The 13,147-nt window shown below is 49.1% G+C and overlaps 16 non-coding genes across 16 annotated transcripts; all 16 read left to right on the top strand.

Moving 5' to 3' along the window:
* The first annotated feature begins 105 nt into the window (after nt 1–105).
* trnal-aag (transfer RNA leucine (anticodon AAG)) lies at nt 106–187 on the top strand. Its single transcript has one exon. It is a non-coding gene; the product is annotated as a tRNA-Leu (tRNA).
* A 1,102-nt stretch (nt 188–1,289) lies between these two features.
* Nucleotides 1,290–1,371, top strand: trnal-aag (transfer RNA leucine (anticodon AAG)). Its single transcript has one exon. It is a non-coding gene; the product is annotated as a tRNA-Leu (tRNA).
* A 197-nt stretch (nt 1,372–1,568) lies between these two features.
* On the top strand, nt 1,569–1,650 carry trnal-uag (transfer RNA leucine (anticodon UAG)). Its single transcript has one exon. It is a non-coding gene; the product is annotated as a tRNA-Leu (tRNA).
* Nucleotides 1,651–2,341: 691 nt separating this feature from the next.
* Nucleotides 2,342–2,423, top strand: trnal-aag (transfer RNA leucine (anticodon AAG)). The gene has a single exon. It is a non-coding gene; the product is annotated as a tRNA-Leu (tRNA).
* A 970-nt stretch (nt 2,424–3,393) lies between these two features.
* On the top strand, nt 3,394–3,475 carry trnal-aag (transfer RNA leucine (anticodon AAG)). The gene has a single exon. It is a non-coding gene; the product is annotated as a tRNA-Leu (tRNA).
* Nucleotides 3,476–3,669: 194 nt separating this feature from the next.
* Nucleotides 3,670–3,752, top strand: trnal-uag (transfer RNA leucine (anticodon UAG)). Its single transcript has one exon. It is a non-coding gene; the product is annotated as a tRNA-Leu (tRNA).
* A 691-nt stretch (nt 3,753–4,443) lies between these two features.
* Nucleotides 4,444–4,525, top strand: trnal-aag (transfer RNA leucine (anticodon AAG)). The gene has a single exon. It is a non-coding gene; the product is annotated as a tRNA-Leu (tRNA).
* A 197-nt stretch (nt 4,526–4,722) lies between these two features.
* On the top strand, nt 4,723–4,805 carry trnal-uag (transfer RNA leucine (anticodon UAG)). The gene has a single exon. It is a non-coding gene; the product is annotated as a tRNA-Leu (tRNA).
* A 691-nt stretch (nt 4,806–5,496) lies between these two features.
* On the top strand, nt 5,497–5,578 carry trnal-aag (transfer RNA leucine (anticodon AAG)). The gene has a single exon. It is a non-coding gene; the product is annotated as a tRNA-Leu (tRNA).
* Nucleotides 5,579–6,548: 970 nt separating this feature from the next.
* On the top strand, nt 6,549–6,630 carry trnal-aag (transfer RNA leucine (anticodon AAG)). The gene has a single exon. It is a non-coding gene; the product is annotated as a tRNA-Leu (tRNA).
* Nucleotides 6,631–7,601: 971 nt separating this feature from the next.
* On the top strand, nt 7,602–7,683 carry trnal-aag (transfer RNA leucine (anticodon AAG)). Its single transcript has one exon. It is a non-coding gene; the product is annotated as a tRNA-Leu (tRNA).
* A 1,572-nt stretch (nt 7,684–9,255) lies between these two features.
* On the top strand, nt 9,256–9,337 carry trnal-aag (transfer RNA leucine (anticodon AAG)). The gene has a single exon. It is a non-coding gene; the product is annotated as a tRNA-Leu (tRNA).
* Nucleotides 9,338–9,534: 197 nt separating this feature from the next.
* Nucleotides 9,535–9,617, top strand: trnal-uag (transfer RNA leucine (anticodon UAG)). The gene has a single exon. It is a non-coding gene; the product is annotated as a tRNA-Leu (tRNA).
* A 1,292-nt stretch (nt 9,618–10,909) lies between these two features.
* Nucleotides 10,910–10,991, top strand: trnal-aag (transfer RNA leucine (anticodon AAG)). The gene has a single exon. It is a non-coding gene; the product is annotated as a tRNA-Leu (tRNA).
* Nucleotides 10,992–12,562: 1,571 nt separating this feature from the next.
* Nucleotides 12,563–12,644, top strand: trnal-aag (transfer RNA leucine (anticodon AAG)). Its single transcript has one exon. It is a non-coding gene; the product is annotated as a tRNA-Leu (tRNA).
* Nucleotides 12,645–12,841: 197 nt separating this feature from the next.
* On the top strand, nt 12,842–12,924 carry trnal-uag (transfer RNA leucine (anticodon UAG)). The gene has a single exon. It is a non-coding gene; the product is annotated as a tRNA-Leu (tRNA).
* The last annotated feature ends 223 nt before the right edge of the window (nt 12,925–13,147 follow it).

Here is a 13,147-nt window from a genome sequence, read left to right on the forward strand (position 1 = left end):
GGCACGTAGGAATTTCAACGGATGTACTTGTGGCGAAGCGAGACATGATAAAAATGAAATCAATAAATGTAGGCGGAAAATGGCCCATGGAAGGCATTTTCGCATGGTAGCGTGGCCGAGCGGTCTAAGGCGCTGGATTAAGGCTCCAGTCTCTTCGGGGGCGTGGGTTCAAATCCCACTGCTGCCAAGACAGCCTTTTAGAAGGCTCTTTTGGCTGCTAAGCCTGAGCAAAAAAGACTGGAGAAGTGACACTGCATGCTCCCGTTCTCTTCCTTGGCCGCACTCGTCGGGCTTCAGAGCCTCAGTGAAGGTCCACAGCCGACGCTTTCTCTGTTGCTGTAAAACAAATGGGCAGAACGGGGCCCACGAAGAGAACCCCAGCAGGGTAGCGTGGCCGAGGGGTCTAAGGCGCTGGATATAGGCTCCAGTCTCTTCGGGGGCGTGAGTTCGAATCCCACCGCTGCCAGCTGTGCTTTTAAAGAGGGCCAGACAGCTTAAGCATGCTCCGAAAAGGTGCAAAAGTGCTGGGAATAGAAGAAAACGTTTTCCTTGGCAACAGCCAGGGCCTTCAGGGACACGCAAGTCGGGCAGGATGCATCAATCTCTCCCACGACGGTTGTCTCATTGCTAAGGCGGGGTGACTCGTTCCTATCCCTGGGCCCCTCCCTTCGTACAGTGGTTACCAAGTAATCGTGCTTTAATCGTTTACACTTTGAATCAATGCCCGCATTGTTAGCTTACAATCATAGTAATAACACTTTAAAAATGAATTTGAATGTAATAATAATGTACAGTCTAAAATAATGGAAGCAGCTAACTTGACTCATTGATAGTTTTTGGTGAAATGACAACTACCTCGTGATTTTGAGTTGAACTGCGACACAGCTGGCTGCCATTTTGCAGTAATAATATTGTAAAGTCTAAAATAATGTAAGCAGCTAACTTGACTCATTGATAGTTTTTGGTGAAATGACAACTACCTCGTGATTTTGAGTTGAACTGTGACACAGCACACAGCTGGCTGCCATTTTGCAGTAAGGCCTGAAGGCTTTGCTTAGCTGATTCAGGTGTTTTTGATTAGAGATGGAAACTGCAGCTTGCAGGGAGGGGTTGGAGCCTCCAGGAGTGTAACTGCACACCCCTGTATTTATGAGGCCTTTCCAACTGTCGAGGAGCTCCTTAAAGGCACGTAGGAATTTCAACGGATGTGCTTGTGGCGAAGCGAGACATGATAAAAATGAAATCAATAAATGTAGGCTGAAAATGGCCCATGGAAAGCATTTTCGCATGGTAGCGGGGCCGAGCGGTCTAAGGCGCTGGATTAAGGCTCCAGTCTCTTCGGGGGCGTGGGTTCAAATCCCACCGCTGCCAAGACAGCCTTTTAGAAGGCTCTTGTGGCTGCTATGCCTGAGCAAAAAAGACTGGAGAAGTTACACTGCATGCTCCCGTTCTCTTCCTTGGCCGCACTCGACGGGCTTCAGAGCCTCAGTGAAGGTCCACAGCCGAAGCTTGCTCTATTGCTGTAAAACAAATGGGCAGAACGGGGCCCACGAAGAGAGCCCCGACAGGGTAGCGTGGCCGAGGGGTCTAAGGCACTGGATTTAGGCTCCAGTCTCTTCGGGGGCGTGGGTTCGAATCCCACCGCTGCCAGCTGTGCTTTTAAAGAGGGCCAGACAGCTTAAGCGTGCTCCGAAAAGGTGCAAAAGTGCTTGGAATAGAAGAAAACGTTTTCCTTGGCAACAGCCAGGGCCTTCAGGGACACGCAAGTCGGGCAGGATGCATCAATCTCTTCCACGACGGTTGTCTCATTGCTAAGGCGGGGTGACTCGTTCCTATCCCTGGGCCCCGCCCTTCGTACAGTGGTTACCAAGTAATCGTGCTTTAATCGTTTACACTTTGAGTCAATGCCCGCATTGTTAGCTTACAATCATAGTAATAACACTTTAAAAATGAATTTGAATGTAATAATAATGTACAGTCTAAAATAATGGAAGCAGCTAACTTGACTCATTGATAGTTTTTGGTGAAATGACAACTACCTCGTGATTTTGAGTTGAACTGCGACACAGCTGGCTGCCATTTTGCAGTAAGGCCTGAAGGCTTTGCTTAGCTGATTCAGGTGTGTTTGATTAGAGATGGAAACTGCAGCTTGCACGGAGGGGGTGGAGCTTCCAGGAGTGTAACTGCGCACCCCTGTATTTAGGAGGCCTTTCCACCTGTCGAGGAGCTCCTTAAAGGCACGTAGGAATTTCAACGGATGTACTTGTGTCGAAGCGAGACATGATAAAAATGAAATCAATAAATGTAGGCGGAAAATGGCCCATGGAAGGCATTTTCACATGGTAGCGTGGCCGAGCGGTCTAAGGTGCTGGATTAAGGCTCCAGTCTCTTCGGGGGCGTGGGTTCAAATCCCACCGCTGCCAAGACAGCCTTTTAGAAGGCTCTTGTGGCTGCTAAGCCTGAGCAAAAAAGACTGGAGAAGTGACACTGCATGCTCCCGTTCTCTTCCTTGGCCGCACTCGTCGGGCTTCAGAGCCTCAGTGAAGGTCCACAGCCGACGCTTTCTCTGTTGCTGTAAAACAAATGGGCAGAACGGGGCCCAAGAAGAGAACCCCAGCAGGGTAGCGTGGCCGAGGGGTCTAAGGCGCTGGATATAGGCTCCAGTCTCTTCGGGGGCGTGAGTTCGAATCCCACCGCTGCCAGCTGTGCTTTTAAAGAGGGCCAGACAGCTTAAGCGTGCTCCGAAAAGGTGCAAAAGTTCTGGGAATAGAAGAAAATGTTTTCCTTGGCAACAGTCAGGGCCTTCAGGGACACGCAAGTCGGGCAGGATGCATCAATCTCTCCCACGACGGTTGTCTCATTGCTAAGGCGGGGTGACTCGTTCCTATCCCTGGGCCCCTCCCTTCGTACAGTGGTTACCAAGTAATCGTGCTTTAATCGTTTACACTTTGAGTCAATGCCCGCATTGTTAGCTTACAATCATAGTAATAACACTTTAAAAATGAATTTGAATGTAATAATAATGTACAGTCTAAAATAATGGAAGCAGCTAACTTGACTCATTGATAGTTTTTGGTGAAATGACAACTACCTCGTGATTTTGAGTTGAACTGCGACACAGCTGGCTGCCATTTTGCAGTAAGGCCTGAAGGCTTTGCTTAGCTGATTCAGGTGTGTTTGATTAGAGATGGAAACTGCAGCTTGCAGGGAGGGGGTGGAGCCTCCAGGAGTGTAACTGCACACCGCTGTATTTAGGAGGCCTTTCCACCTGTCGAGGAGCTCCTTAAAGGCACGTAGGAATTTCAACGGATGTACTTGTGGCGAAGCGAGACATGATAAAAATGAAATCAATAAATGTAGGCGGAAAATGGCCCATGGAAGGCATTTTCGCATGGTAGCGTGGCCGAGCGGTCTAAGGCGCTGGATTAAGGCTCCAGTCTCTTCGGGGGCGTGGGTTCGAATCCCACCGCTGGCAAGACAGCCTTTTAGAAGGCTCTTTTGGCTGCTAAGCCTGAGCAAAAAAGACTGGAGAAGTGACACTGCATGCTCCCATTCTCTTCCTTGGCCGCACTCGTACTTCAGAGCCTCAGTGAAGGTCCACAGCCGAAGCTTGCTCTATTGCTGTAAAACAAATGGGCAGAACGGGGCCCACAAAGAGAGCCCCGACAGGGTAGCGTGGCCGAGGGGGTCTAAGGCACTAGATTTAGGCTCCAGTCTCTTCGGGGGCGTGGGTTCAAATCCCACCGCTGCCAGCTGTGCTTTTAAAGAGGGCCAGACAGCTTAAGCATGCTCCGAAAAGGTGCAAAAGTGCTGGGAATAGAAGAAAACGTGTTTCTTGGCAACAGCCAGGGCCTTCAGGGACACGCAAGTCGGGCAGGATGCATCAATCTCTTCCACGACGGTTGTCTCATTGCTAAGGCGGGGTGACTCGTTCCTATCCCTGGGCCCCGCCCTTCGTACAGTGGTTACCAAGTAATCGTGCTTTAATCGTTTACACTTTGAGTCAATGCCCGCATTGTTAGCTTACAATCATAGTAATAACACTTTAAAAATGAATTTGAATGTAATAACATTGTACAGTCTAAAATAATGGAAGCAGCTAACTTGACTCATTGATAGTTTTTGGTGAAATAACAACTACCTCGTGATTTTGAGTTGAACTGCGACACAGCTGGCTGCCATTTTGCAGTAAGGCCTGAAGGCTTTGCTTAGCTGATTCAGGTGTGTTTGATTAGAGATGGAAACTGCAGCTTGCAGGGAGGGGGTGGAGCCTCCAGGAGTGTAACTGCACACCCCTGTATTTAGGAGGCCTTTCCACCTGTCGAGGAGCTCCTTAAAGGCACGTAGGAATTTCAACGGATGTACTTGTGGGGAAGCGAGACATGATAAAAATGAAATCAATAAATGTAGTTGGAAAATGGCCCATGGAATGCATTTTCGCATGGTAGCGTGGCCGAGCGTTCTAAGGCGCTGGATTAAGGCTCCAGTCTCTTCGGGGACGTGGGTTCAAATCCCACCGCTGCCAAGACAGCCTTTTAGAAGGCTCTTGTGGCTGCTAAGCCTGAGCAAAAAAGACTGGAGAAGTGACACTGCATGCTCCCTTTCTCTTCCTTGGCCGCACTCGACGGGCTTCAGAGCCTCAGTGAAGGTCCACAGCCGAAGCTTGCTCTATTGCTGTAAAACAAATGGGCAGAACGGGGCCCACAAAGAGAGCCCCGACAGGGTAGCGTGGCCGAGGGGGTCTAAGGCGCTAGATTTAGGCTCCAGTCTCTTCGGGGACGTGGGTTCGAATCCCACCGCTGCCAGCTGTGCTTTTAAAGAGGGCCAGACAGCTTAAGCATGCTCCGAAAAGGTGCAAAAGTGCTGGGAATAGAAGAAAACGTTTTCCTTGGCAACAGCCAGGGCCTTCAGGGACACGCAAGTCGGGCAGGATGCATCAATCTCTTCCACGACGGTTGTCTCTTTGCTAAGGCGGGGTGACTCGTTCCTATCCCTGGGCCCCGCCCTTCGTACAGTGGTTACCAAGTAATCGTGCTTTAATCGTTTACACTTTGAGTCAATGCCTGCATTGTTAGCTTACAATCATAGTAATAATACTTTAAAAATGAATTTGCATGTAATAATAATGTACAGTCTAAAATAATGGAAGCAGCTAACTTAACTCATTAATAGTTTTTGGTGAAATGACAACTACCTCGTGATTTTGAGTTGAACTGCGACACAGCTTGCTGCCATTTTGCAGTAAGGCCTGAAGGCTTTGCTTAGCTGATTCAGGTGTGTTTGATTAGAGATTGAAACTGCAGCTTGCACGGAGGGGGTGGAGCCTCCAGGAGTGTAACTGCGCACCCCTGTATTTAGGAGGCCTTTCCACCTGTCGAGGAGCTCCTTAAAGGCACGTAGGAATTTCAACGGATGTACTTGTGTCGAAGCGAGACATGATAAAAATGAAATCAATAAATGTAGGCGGAAAATGGCCCATGGAAGGCATTTTCACATGGTAGCGTGGCCGAGCGGTCTAAGGCGCTGGATTAAGGCTCCAGTCTCTTCGGGGGCGTGGGTTCAAATCCCACCGCTGCCAAGACAGCCTTTTAGAAGGCTCTTGTGGCTGCTAAGCCTGAGCAAAAAAGACTGGAGAAGTGACACTGCATGCTCCCGTTCTCTTCCTTGGCCGCACTCGTCGGGCTTCAGAGCCTCAGTGAAGGTCCACAGCCGACGCTTTCTCTGTTGCTGTAAAACAAATGGGCAGAACGGGGCCCACGAAGAGAACCCCAGCAGGGTAGCGTGGCCGAGGGGTCTAAGGCGCTGGATATAGGCTCCAGTCTCTTCGGGGGCGTGAGTTCGAATCCCACCGCTGCCAGCTGTGCTTTTAAAGAGGGCCAGACAGCTTAAGCGTGCTCCGAAAAGGTGCAAAAGTGCTGGGAATAGAAGAAAACGTTTTCCTTGGCAACAGTCAGGGCCTTCAGGGACACGCAAGTCGGGCAGGATGCATCAATCTCTCCCACGACGGTTGTCTCATTGCTAAGGCGGGGTGACTCGTTCCTATCCCTGGGCCCCTCCCATCGTACAGTGGTTACCAAGTAATCGTGCTTTAATCGTTTACACTTTGAGTCAATGCCCGCATTGTTAGCTTACAATCATAGTAATAACACTTTAAAAATGAATTTGAATGTAATAACATTGTACAGTCTAAAATAATGGAAGCAGCTAACTTGACTCATTGATAGTTTTTGGTGAAATGACAACTACCTCGTGATTTTGAGTTGAACTGCGACACAGCTGGCTGCCATTTTGCAGTAAGGCCTGAAGGCTTTGCTTAGCTGATTCAGGTGTGTTTGATTAGAGATGGAAACTGCAGCTTGCAGGGAGGGGGTGGAGCCTCCAGGAGTGTAACTGCACACCCCTGTATTTAGGAGGCCTTTCCACCTGTCGAGGAGCTCCTTAAAGGCACGTAGGAATTTCAACGGATGTACTTGTGGGGAAGCGAGACATGATAAAAATGAAATCAATAAATGTAGTTGGAAAATGGCCCATGGAATGCATTTTTGCATGGTAGCGTGGCCGAGCGTTCTAAGGCGCTGGATTAAGGCTCCAGTCTCTTCGGGGACGTGGGTTCAAATCCCACCGCTGCCAAGACAGCCTTTTAGAAGGCTCTTGTGGCTGCTAAGCCTGAGCAAAAAAGACTGGAGAAGTGACACTGCATGCTCCCTTTCTCTTCCTTGGCCGCACTCGACGGGCTTCAGAGCCTCAGTGAAGGTCCACAGCCGAAGCTTGCTCTATTGCTGTAAAACAAATGGGCAGAACGGGGCCCACAAAGAGAGCCCCGACAGGGTAGCGTGGCCGAGGGGGTCTAAGGCGCTAGATTTAGGCTCCAGTCTCTTCGGGGGTGTGGGTTCGAATCCCACCGCTGCCAGCTGTGCTTTTAAAGAGGGCCAGACAGCTTAAGCATGCTCCGAAAAGGTGCAAAAGTGCTGGGAATAGAAGAAAACGTTTTCCTTGGCAACAGCCAGGGCCTTCAGGGACACGCAAGTCGGGCAGGATGCATCAATCTCTTCCACGACGGTTGTCTCATTGCTAAGGCGGGGTGACTCGTTCCTATCCCTGGGCCCCGCCCTTCGTACAGTGGTTACCAAGTAATCGTGCTTTAATCGTTTACACTTTGAGTCAATGCCCGCATTGTTAGCTTACAATCATAGTAATAACACTTTAAAAATGAATTTGAATGTAATAATAATGTACAGTCTAAAATAATGGAAGCAGCTAACTTGACTCATTGATAGTTTTTGGTGAAATGACAACTACCTCGTGATTTTGAGTTGAACTGCGACACAGCTGGCTGCCATTTTGCAGTAAGGCCTGAAGGCTTTGCTTAGCTGATTCAGGTGTGTTTGATTAGAGATGGAAACTGCAGCTTGCACGGAGGGGGTGGAGCCTCCAGGAGTGTAACTGCGCACCCCTGTATTTAGGAGGCCTTTCCACCTGTCGAGGAGCTCCTTAAAGGCACGTAGGAATTTCAACGGATGTACTTGTGTCGAAGCGAGACATGATAAAAATGAAATCAATAAATGTAGGCGGAAAATGGCCCATGGAAGGCATTTTCGCATGGTAGCGTGGCCGAGCGGTCTAAGGCGCTGGATTAAGGCTCCAGTCTCTTCGGGGACGTGGGTTCAAATCCCACCGCTGCCAAGACAGCCTTTTAGAAGGCTCTTGTGGCTGCTAAGCCTGAGCAAAAAAGACTGGAGAAGTGACACTGCATGCTCCCGTTCTCTTCCTTGGCCGCACTGGACGGGCTTCAGAGCCTCAGTGAAGGTCCACAGCCGAAGCTTGCTCTATTGCTGTAAAACAAATGGGCAGAACGGGGCCCACGAAGAGAGCCCCGACAGTGTAGCGTGGCCGAGGGTGTCTAAGGCGCTTGATTTAGGCTCCAGTCTCTTCGGGGGCGTGGGTTCGAATCCCACCGCTGCCAGCTGTGCTTTTAAAGAGGGCCAGACAGCTTAAGCATGCTCCGAAAAGGTGCAAAAGTGCTGGGAATAAAAGAAAACGTTTTCCTTGGCAACAGCCAGGGCCTTCAGGGACACGCAAGTCGGGCAGGATGCATCAATCTCTTCCACGACGGTTGTCTCTTTGCTAAGGCGGGGTGACTCGTTCCTATCCCTGGGCCCCGCCCTTCGTACAGTGGTTACCAAGTAATCGTGCTTTAATCGTTTACACTTTGAGTCAATGCCCGCATTGTTAGCTTACGATCATAGTAATAATACTTTAAAAATGAATTTGCATGTAATAATAATGTACAGTCTAAAATAATGGAAGCAGCTAACTTGACTCATTGATAGTTTTTGGTGAAATGACAACTACCTCGTGATTTTGAGTTGAACTGCGACACAGCTTGCTGCCATTTTGCAGTAAGGCCTGAAGGCTTTGCTTAGCTGATTCAGGTGTGTTTGATTAGAGATGGAAACTGCAGCTTGCACGGAGGGGGTGGAGCCTCCAGGAGTGTAACTGCGCACCCCTGTATTTAGGAGGCCTTTCCACCTGTCGAGGAGCTCCTTAAAGGCACGTAGGAATTTCAACGGATGTACTTGTGGGGAAGCGAGACATGATAAAAATGAAATCAATAAATGTAGTTGGGGAATAGAAGAAAACGTTTTCCTTGGCAACAGCCAGGGCCTTCAGGGACACGCAAGTCGGGCAGGATGCATCAATCTCTTCCACGACGGTTGTCTCATTGCTAAGGCGGGGTGACTCGTTCCTATCCCTGGGCCCCGCCCTTCGTACAGTGGTTACCAAGTAATCGTGCTTTAATCGTTTACACTTTGAGTCAATGCCCGCATTGTTAGCTTACAATCATAGTAATAACACTTTAAAAATGAATTTGAATGTAATAACATTGTACAGTCTAAAATAATGGAAGCAGCTAACTTGACTCATTGATAGTTTTTGGTGAAATGACAACTACCTCGTGATTTTGAGTTGAACTGCGACACAGCTGGCTGCCATTTTGCAGTAAGGCCTGAAGGCTTTGCTTAGCTGATTCAGGTGTGTTTGATTAGAGATGGAAACTGCAGCTTGCAGGGAGGGGGTGGAGCCTCCAGGAGTGTAACTGCACACCCCTGTATTTAGGAGGCCTTTCCACCTGTCGAGGAGCTCCTTAAAGGCACGTAGGAATTTCAACGGATGTACTTGTGGGGAAGCGAGACATGATAAAAATGAAATCAATAAATGTAGTTGGAAAATGGCCCATGGAATGCATTTTCGCATGGTAGCGTGGCCGAGCGTTCTAAGGCGCTGGATTAAGGCTCCAGTCTCTTCGGGGACGTGGGTTCAAATCCCACCGCTGCCAAGACAGCCTTTTAGAAGGCTCTTGTGGCTGCTAAGCCTGAGCAAAAAAGACTGGAGAAGTGACACTGCATGCTCCCTTTCTCTTCCTTGGCCGCACTCGACGGGCTTCAGAGCCTCAGTGAAGGTCCACAGCCGAAGCTTGCTCTATTGCTGTAAAACAAATGGGCAGAACGGGGCCCACAAAGAGAGCCCCGACAGGGTAGCGTGGCCGAGGGGGTCTAAGGCGCTAGATTTAGGCTCCAGTCTCTTCGGGGGCGTGGGTTCGAATCCCACCGCTGCCAGCTGTGCTTTTAAAGAGGGCCAGACAGCTTAAGCATGCTCCGAAAAGGTGCAAAAGTGCTGGGAATAAAAGAAAACGTTTTCCTTGGCAACAGCCAGGGCCTTCAGGGACACGCAAGTCGGGCAGGATGCATCAATCTCTTCCACGACGGTTGTCTCTTTGCTAAGGCGGGGTGACTCGTTCCTATCCCTGGGCCCCGCCCTTCGTACAGTGGTTACCAAGTAATCGTGCTTTAATCGTTTACACTTTGAGTCAATGCCCGCATTGTTAGCTTACGATCATAGTAATAATACTTTAAAAATGAATTTGCATGTAATAATAATGTACAGTCTAAAATAATGGAAGCAGCTAACTTGACTCATTGATAGTTTTTGGTGAAATGACAACTACCTCGTGATTTTGAGTTGAACTGCGACACAGCTTGCTGCCATTTTGCAGTAAGGCCTGAAGGCTTTGCTTAGCTGATTCAGGTGTGTTTGATTAGAGATGGAAACTGCAGCTTGCACGGAGGGGGTGGAGCCTCCAGGAGTGTAACTGCGCACCCCTGTATTTAGGAGGCCTTTCCACCTGTCGAGGAGCTCCTTAAAGGCACGTAGGAATTTCAACGGATGTACTTGTGGGGAAGCGAGACATGATAAAAATGAAATCAATAAATGTAGTTGGGGAATAGAAGAAAACGTTTTCCTTGGCAACAGCCAGGGCCTTCAGGGACACGCAAGTCGGGCAGGATGCATCAATCTCTTCCACGACGGTTGTCTCATTGCTAAGGCGGGGTGACTCGTTCCTATCCCTGGGCCCCGCCCTTCGTACAGTGGTTACCAAGTAATCGTGCTTTAATCGTTTACACTTTGAGTCAATGCCCGCATTGTTAGCTTACAATCATAGTAATAACACTTTAAAAATGAATTTGAATGTAATAACATTGTACAGTCTAAAATAATGGAAGCAGCTAACTTGACTCATTGATAGTTTTTGGTGAAATGACAACTACCTCGTGATTTTGAGTTGAACTGCGACACAGCTGGCTGCCATTTTGCAGTAAGGCCTGAAGGCTTTGCTTAGCTGATTCAGGTGTGTTTGATTAGAGATGGAAACTGCAGCTTGCAGGGAGGGGGTGGAGCCTCCAGGAGTGTAACTGCACACCCCTGTATTTAGGAGGCCTTTCCACCTGTCGAGGAGCTCCTTAAAGGCACGTAGGAATTTCAACGGATGTACTTGTGGGGAAGCGAGACATGATAAAAATGAAATCAATAAATGTAGTTGGAAAATGGCCCATGGAATGCATTTTCGCATGGTAGCGTGGCCGAGCGTTCTAAGGCGCTGGATTAAGGCTCCAGTCTCTTCGGGGACGTGGGTTCAAATCCCACCGCTGCCAAGACAGCCTTTTAGAAGGCTCTTGTGGCTGCTAAGCCTGAGCAAAAAAGACTGGAGAAGTGACACTGCATGCTCCCGTTCTCTTCCTTGGCCGCACTCGACGGGCTTCAGAGCCTCAGTGAAGGTCCACAGCCGAAGCTTGCTCTATTGCTGTAAAACAAATGGGCAGAACGGGGCCCACGAAGAGAGCCCCGACAGGGTAGCGTGGCCGAGGGGTCTAAGGCGCTGGATATAGGCTCCAGTCTCTTCGGGGGCGTGAGTTCGAATCCCACCGCTGCCAGCTGTGCTTTTAAAGAGGGCCAGACAGCTTAAGCATGCTCCGAAAAGGTGCAAAAGTGCTGGGAATAGAAGAAAACGTTTTCCTTGGCAACAGCCAGGGCCTTCAGGGACACGCAAGTCGGGCAGGATGCATCAATCTCTTCCACGACGGTTGTCTCTTTGCTAAGGCGGGGTGACTCGTTCCTATCCCTGGGCCCCGCCCTTCGTACAGTGGTTACCAAGTAATCGTGCTTTAATCGTTTACACTTTGAGTCAATGCCCGCATTGTTAGCTTACGATCATAGTAATAATACTTTAAAAATGAATTTGCATGTAATAATAATGTACAGTCTAAAATAATGGAAGCAGCTAACTTGACTCATTGATAGTTTTTGGTGAAATGACAACTACCTCGTGATTTTGAGTTGAACTGCGACACAGCTTGCTGCCATTTTGCAGTAAGGCCTGAAGGCTTTGCTTAGCTGATTCAGGTGTGTTTGATTAGAGATGGAAACTGCAGCTTGCACGGAGGGGGTGGAGCCTCCAGGAGTGTAACTGCGCACCCCTGTATTTAGGAGGCCTTTCCACCTGTCGAGGAGCTCCTTAAAGGCACGTAGGAATTTCAACGGATGTACTTGTGGGGAAGCGAGACATGATAAAAATGAAATCAATAAATGTAGTTGGGGAATAGAAGAAAACGTTTTCCTTGGCAACAGCCAGGGCCTTCAGGGACACGCAAGTCGGGCAGGATGCATCAATCTCTTCCACGACGGTTGTCTCATTGCTAAGGCGGGGTGACTCGTTCCTATCCCTGGGCCCCGCCCTTCGTACAGTGGTTACCAAGTAATCGTGCTTTAATCGTTTACACTTTGAGTCAATGCCCGCATTGTTAGCTTACAATCATAGTAATAACACTTTAAAAATGAATTTGAATGTAATAACATTGTACAGTCTAAAATAATGGAAGCAGCTAACTTGACTCATTGATAGTTTTTGGTGAAATGACAACTACCTCGTGATTTTGAGTTGAACTGCGACACAGCTGGCTGCCATTTTGCAGTAAGGCCTGAAGGCTTTGCTTAGCTGATTCAGGTGTGTTTGATTAGAGATGGAAACTGCAGCTTGCAGGGAGGGGGTGGAGCCTCCAGGAGTGTAACTGCACACCCCTGTATTTAGGAGGCCTTTCCACCTGTCGAGGAGCTCCTTAAAGGCACGTAGGAATTTCAACGGATGTACTTGTGGGGAAGCGAGACATGATAAAAATGAAATCAATAAATGTAGTTGGAAAATGGCCCATGGAATGCATTTTCGCATGGTAGCGTGGCCGAGCGTTCTAAGGCGCTGGATTAAGGCTCCAGTCTCTTCGGGGACGTGGGTTCAAATCCCACCGCTGCCAAGACAGCCTTTTAGAAGGCTCTTGTGGCTGCTAAGCCTGAGCAAAAAAGACTGGAGAAGTGACACTGCATGCTCCCTTTCTCTTCCTTGGCCGCACTCGACGGGCTTCAGAGCCTCAGTGAAGGTCCACAGCCGAAGCTTGCTCTATTGCTGTAAAACAAATGGGCAGAACGGGGCCCACAAAGAGAGCCCCGACAGGGTAGCGTGGCCGAGGGGGTCTAAGGCGCTAGATTTAGGCTCCAGTCTCTTCGGGGGCGTGGGTTCGAATCCCACCGCTGCCAGCTGTGCTTTTAAAGAGGGCCAGACAGCTTAAGCATGCTCCGAAAAGGTGCAAAAGTGCTGGGAATAAAAGAAAACGTTTTCCTTGGCAACAGCCAGGGCCTTCAGGGACACGCAAGTCGGGCAGGATGCATCAATCTCTTCCACGACGGTTGTCTCTTTGCTAAGGCGGGGTGACTCGTTCCTATCCCTGGGCCCCGCCCTTCGTACAGTGGTTACCAAGTA

This window comes from Chanodichthys erythropterus, chromosome 19 (assembly GCF_024489055.1).
Source record: "Chanodichthys erythropterus isolate Z2021 chromosome 19, ASM2448905v1, whole genome shotgun sequence".
Classification (NCBI taxonomy): domain Eukaryota; kingdom Metazoa; phylum Chordata; class Actinopteri; order Cypriniformes; family Xenocyprididae; genus Chanodichthys; species Chanodichthys erythropterus.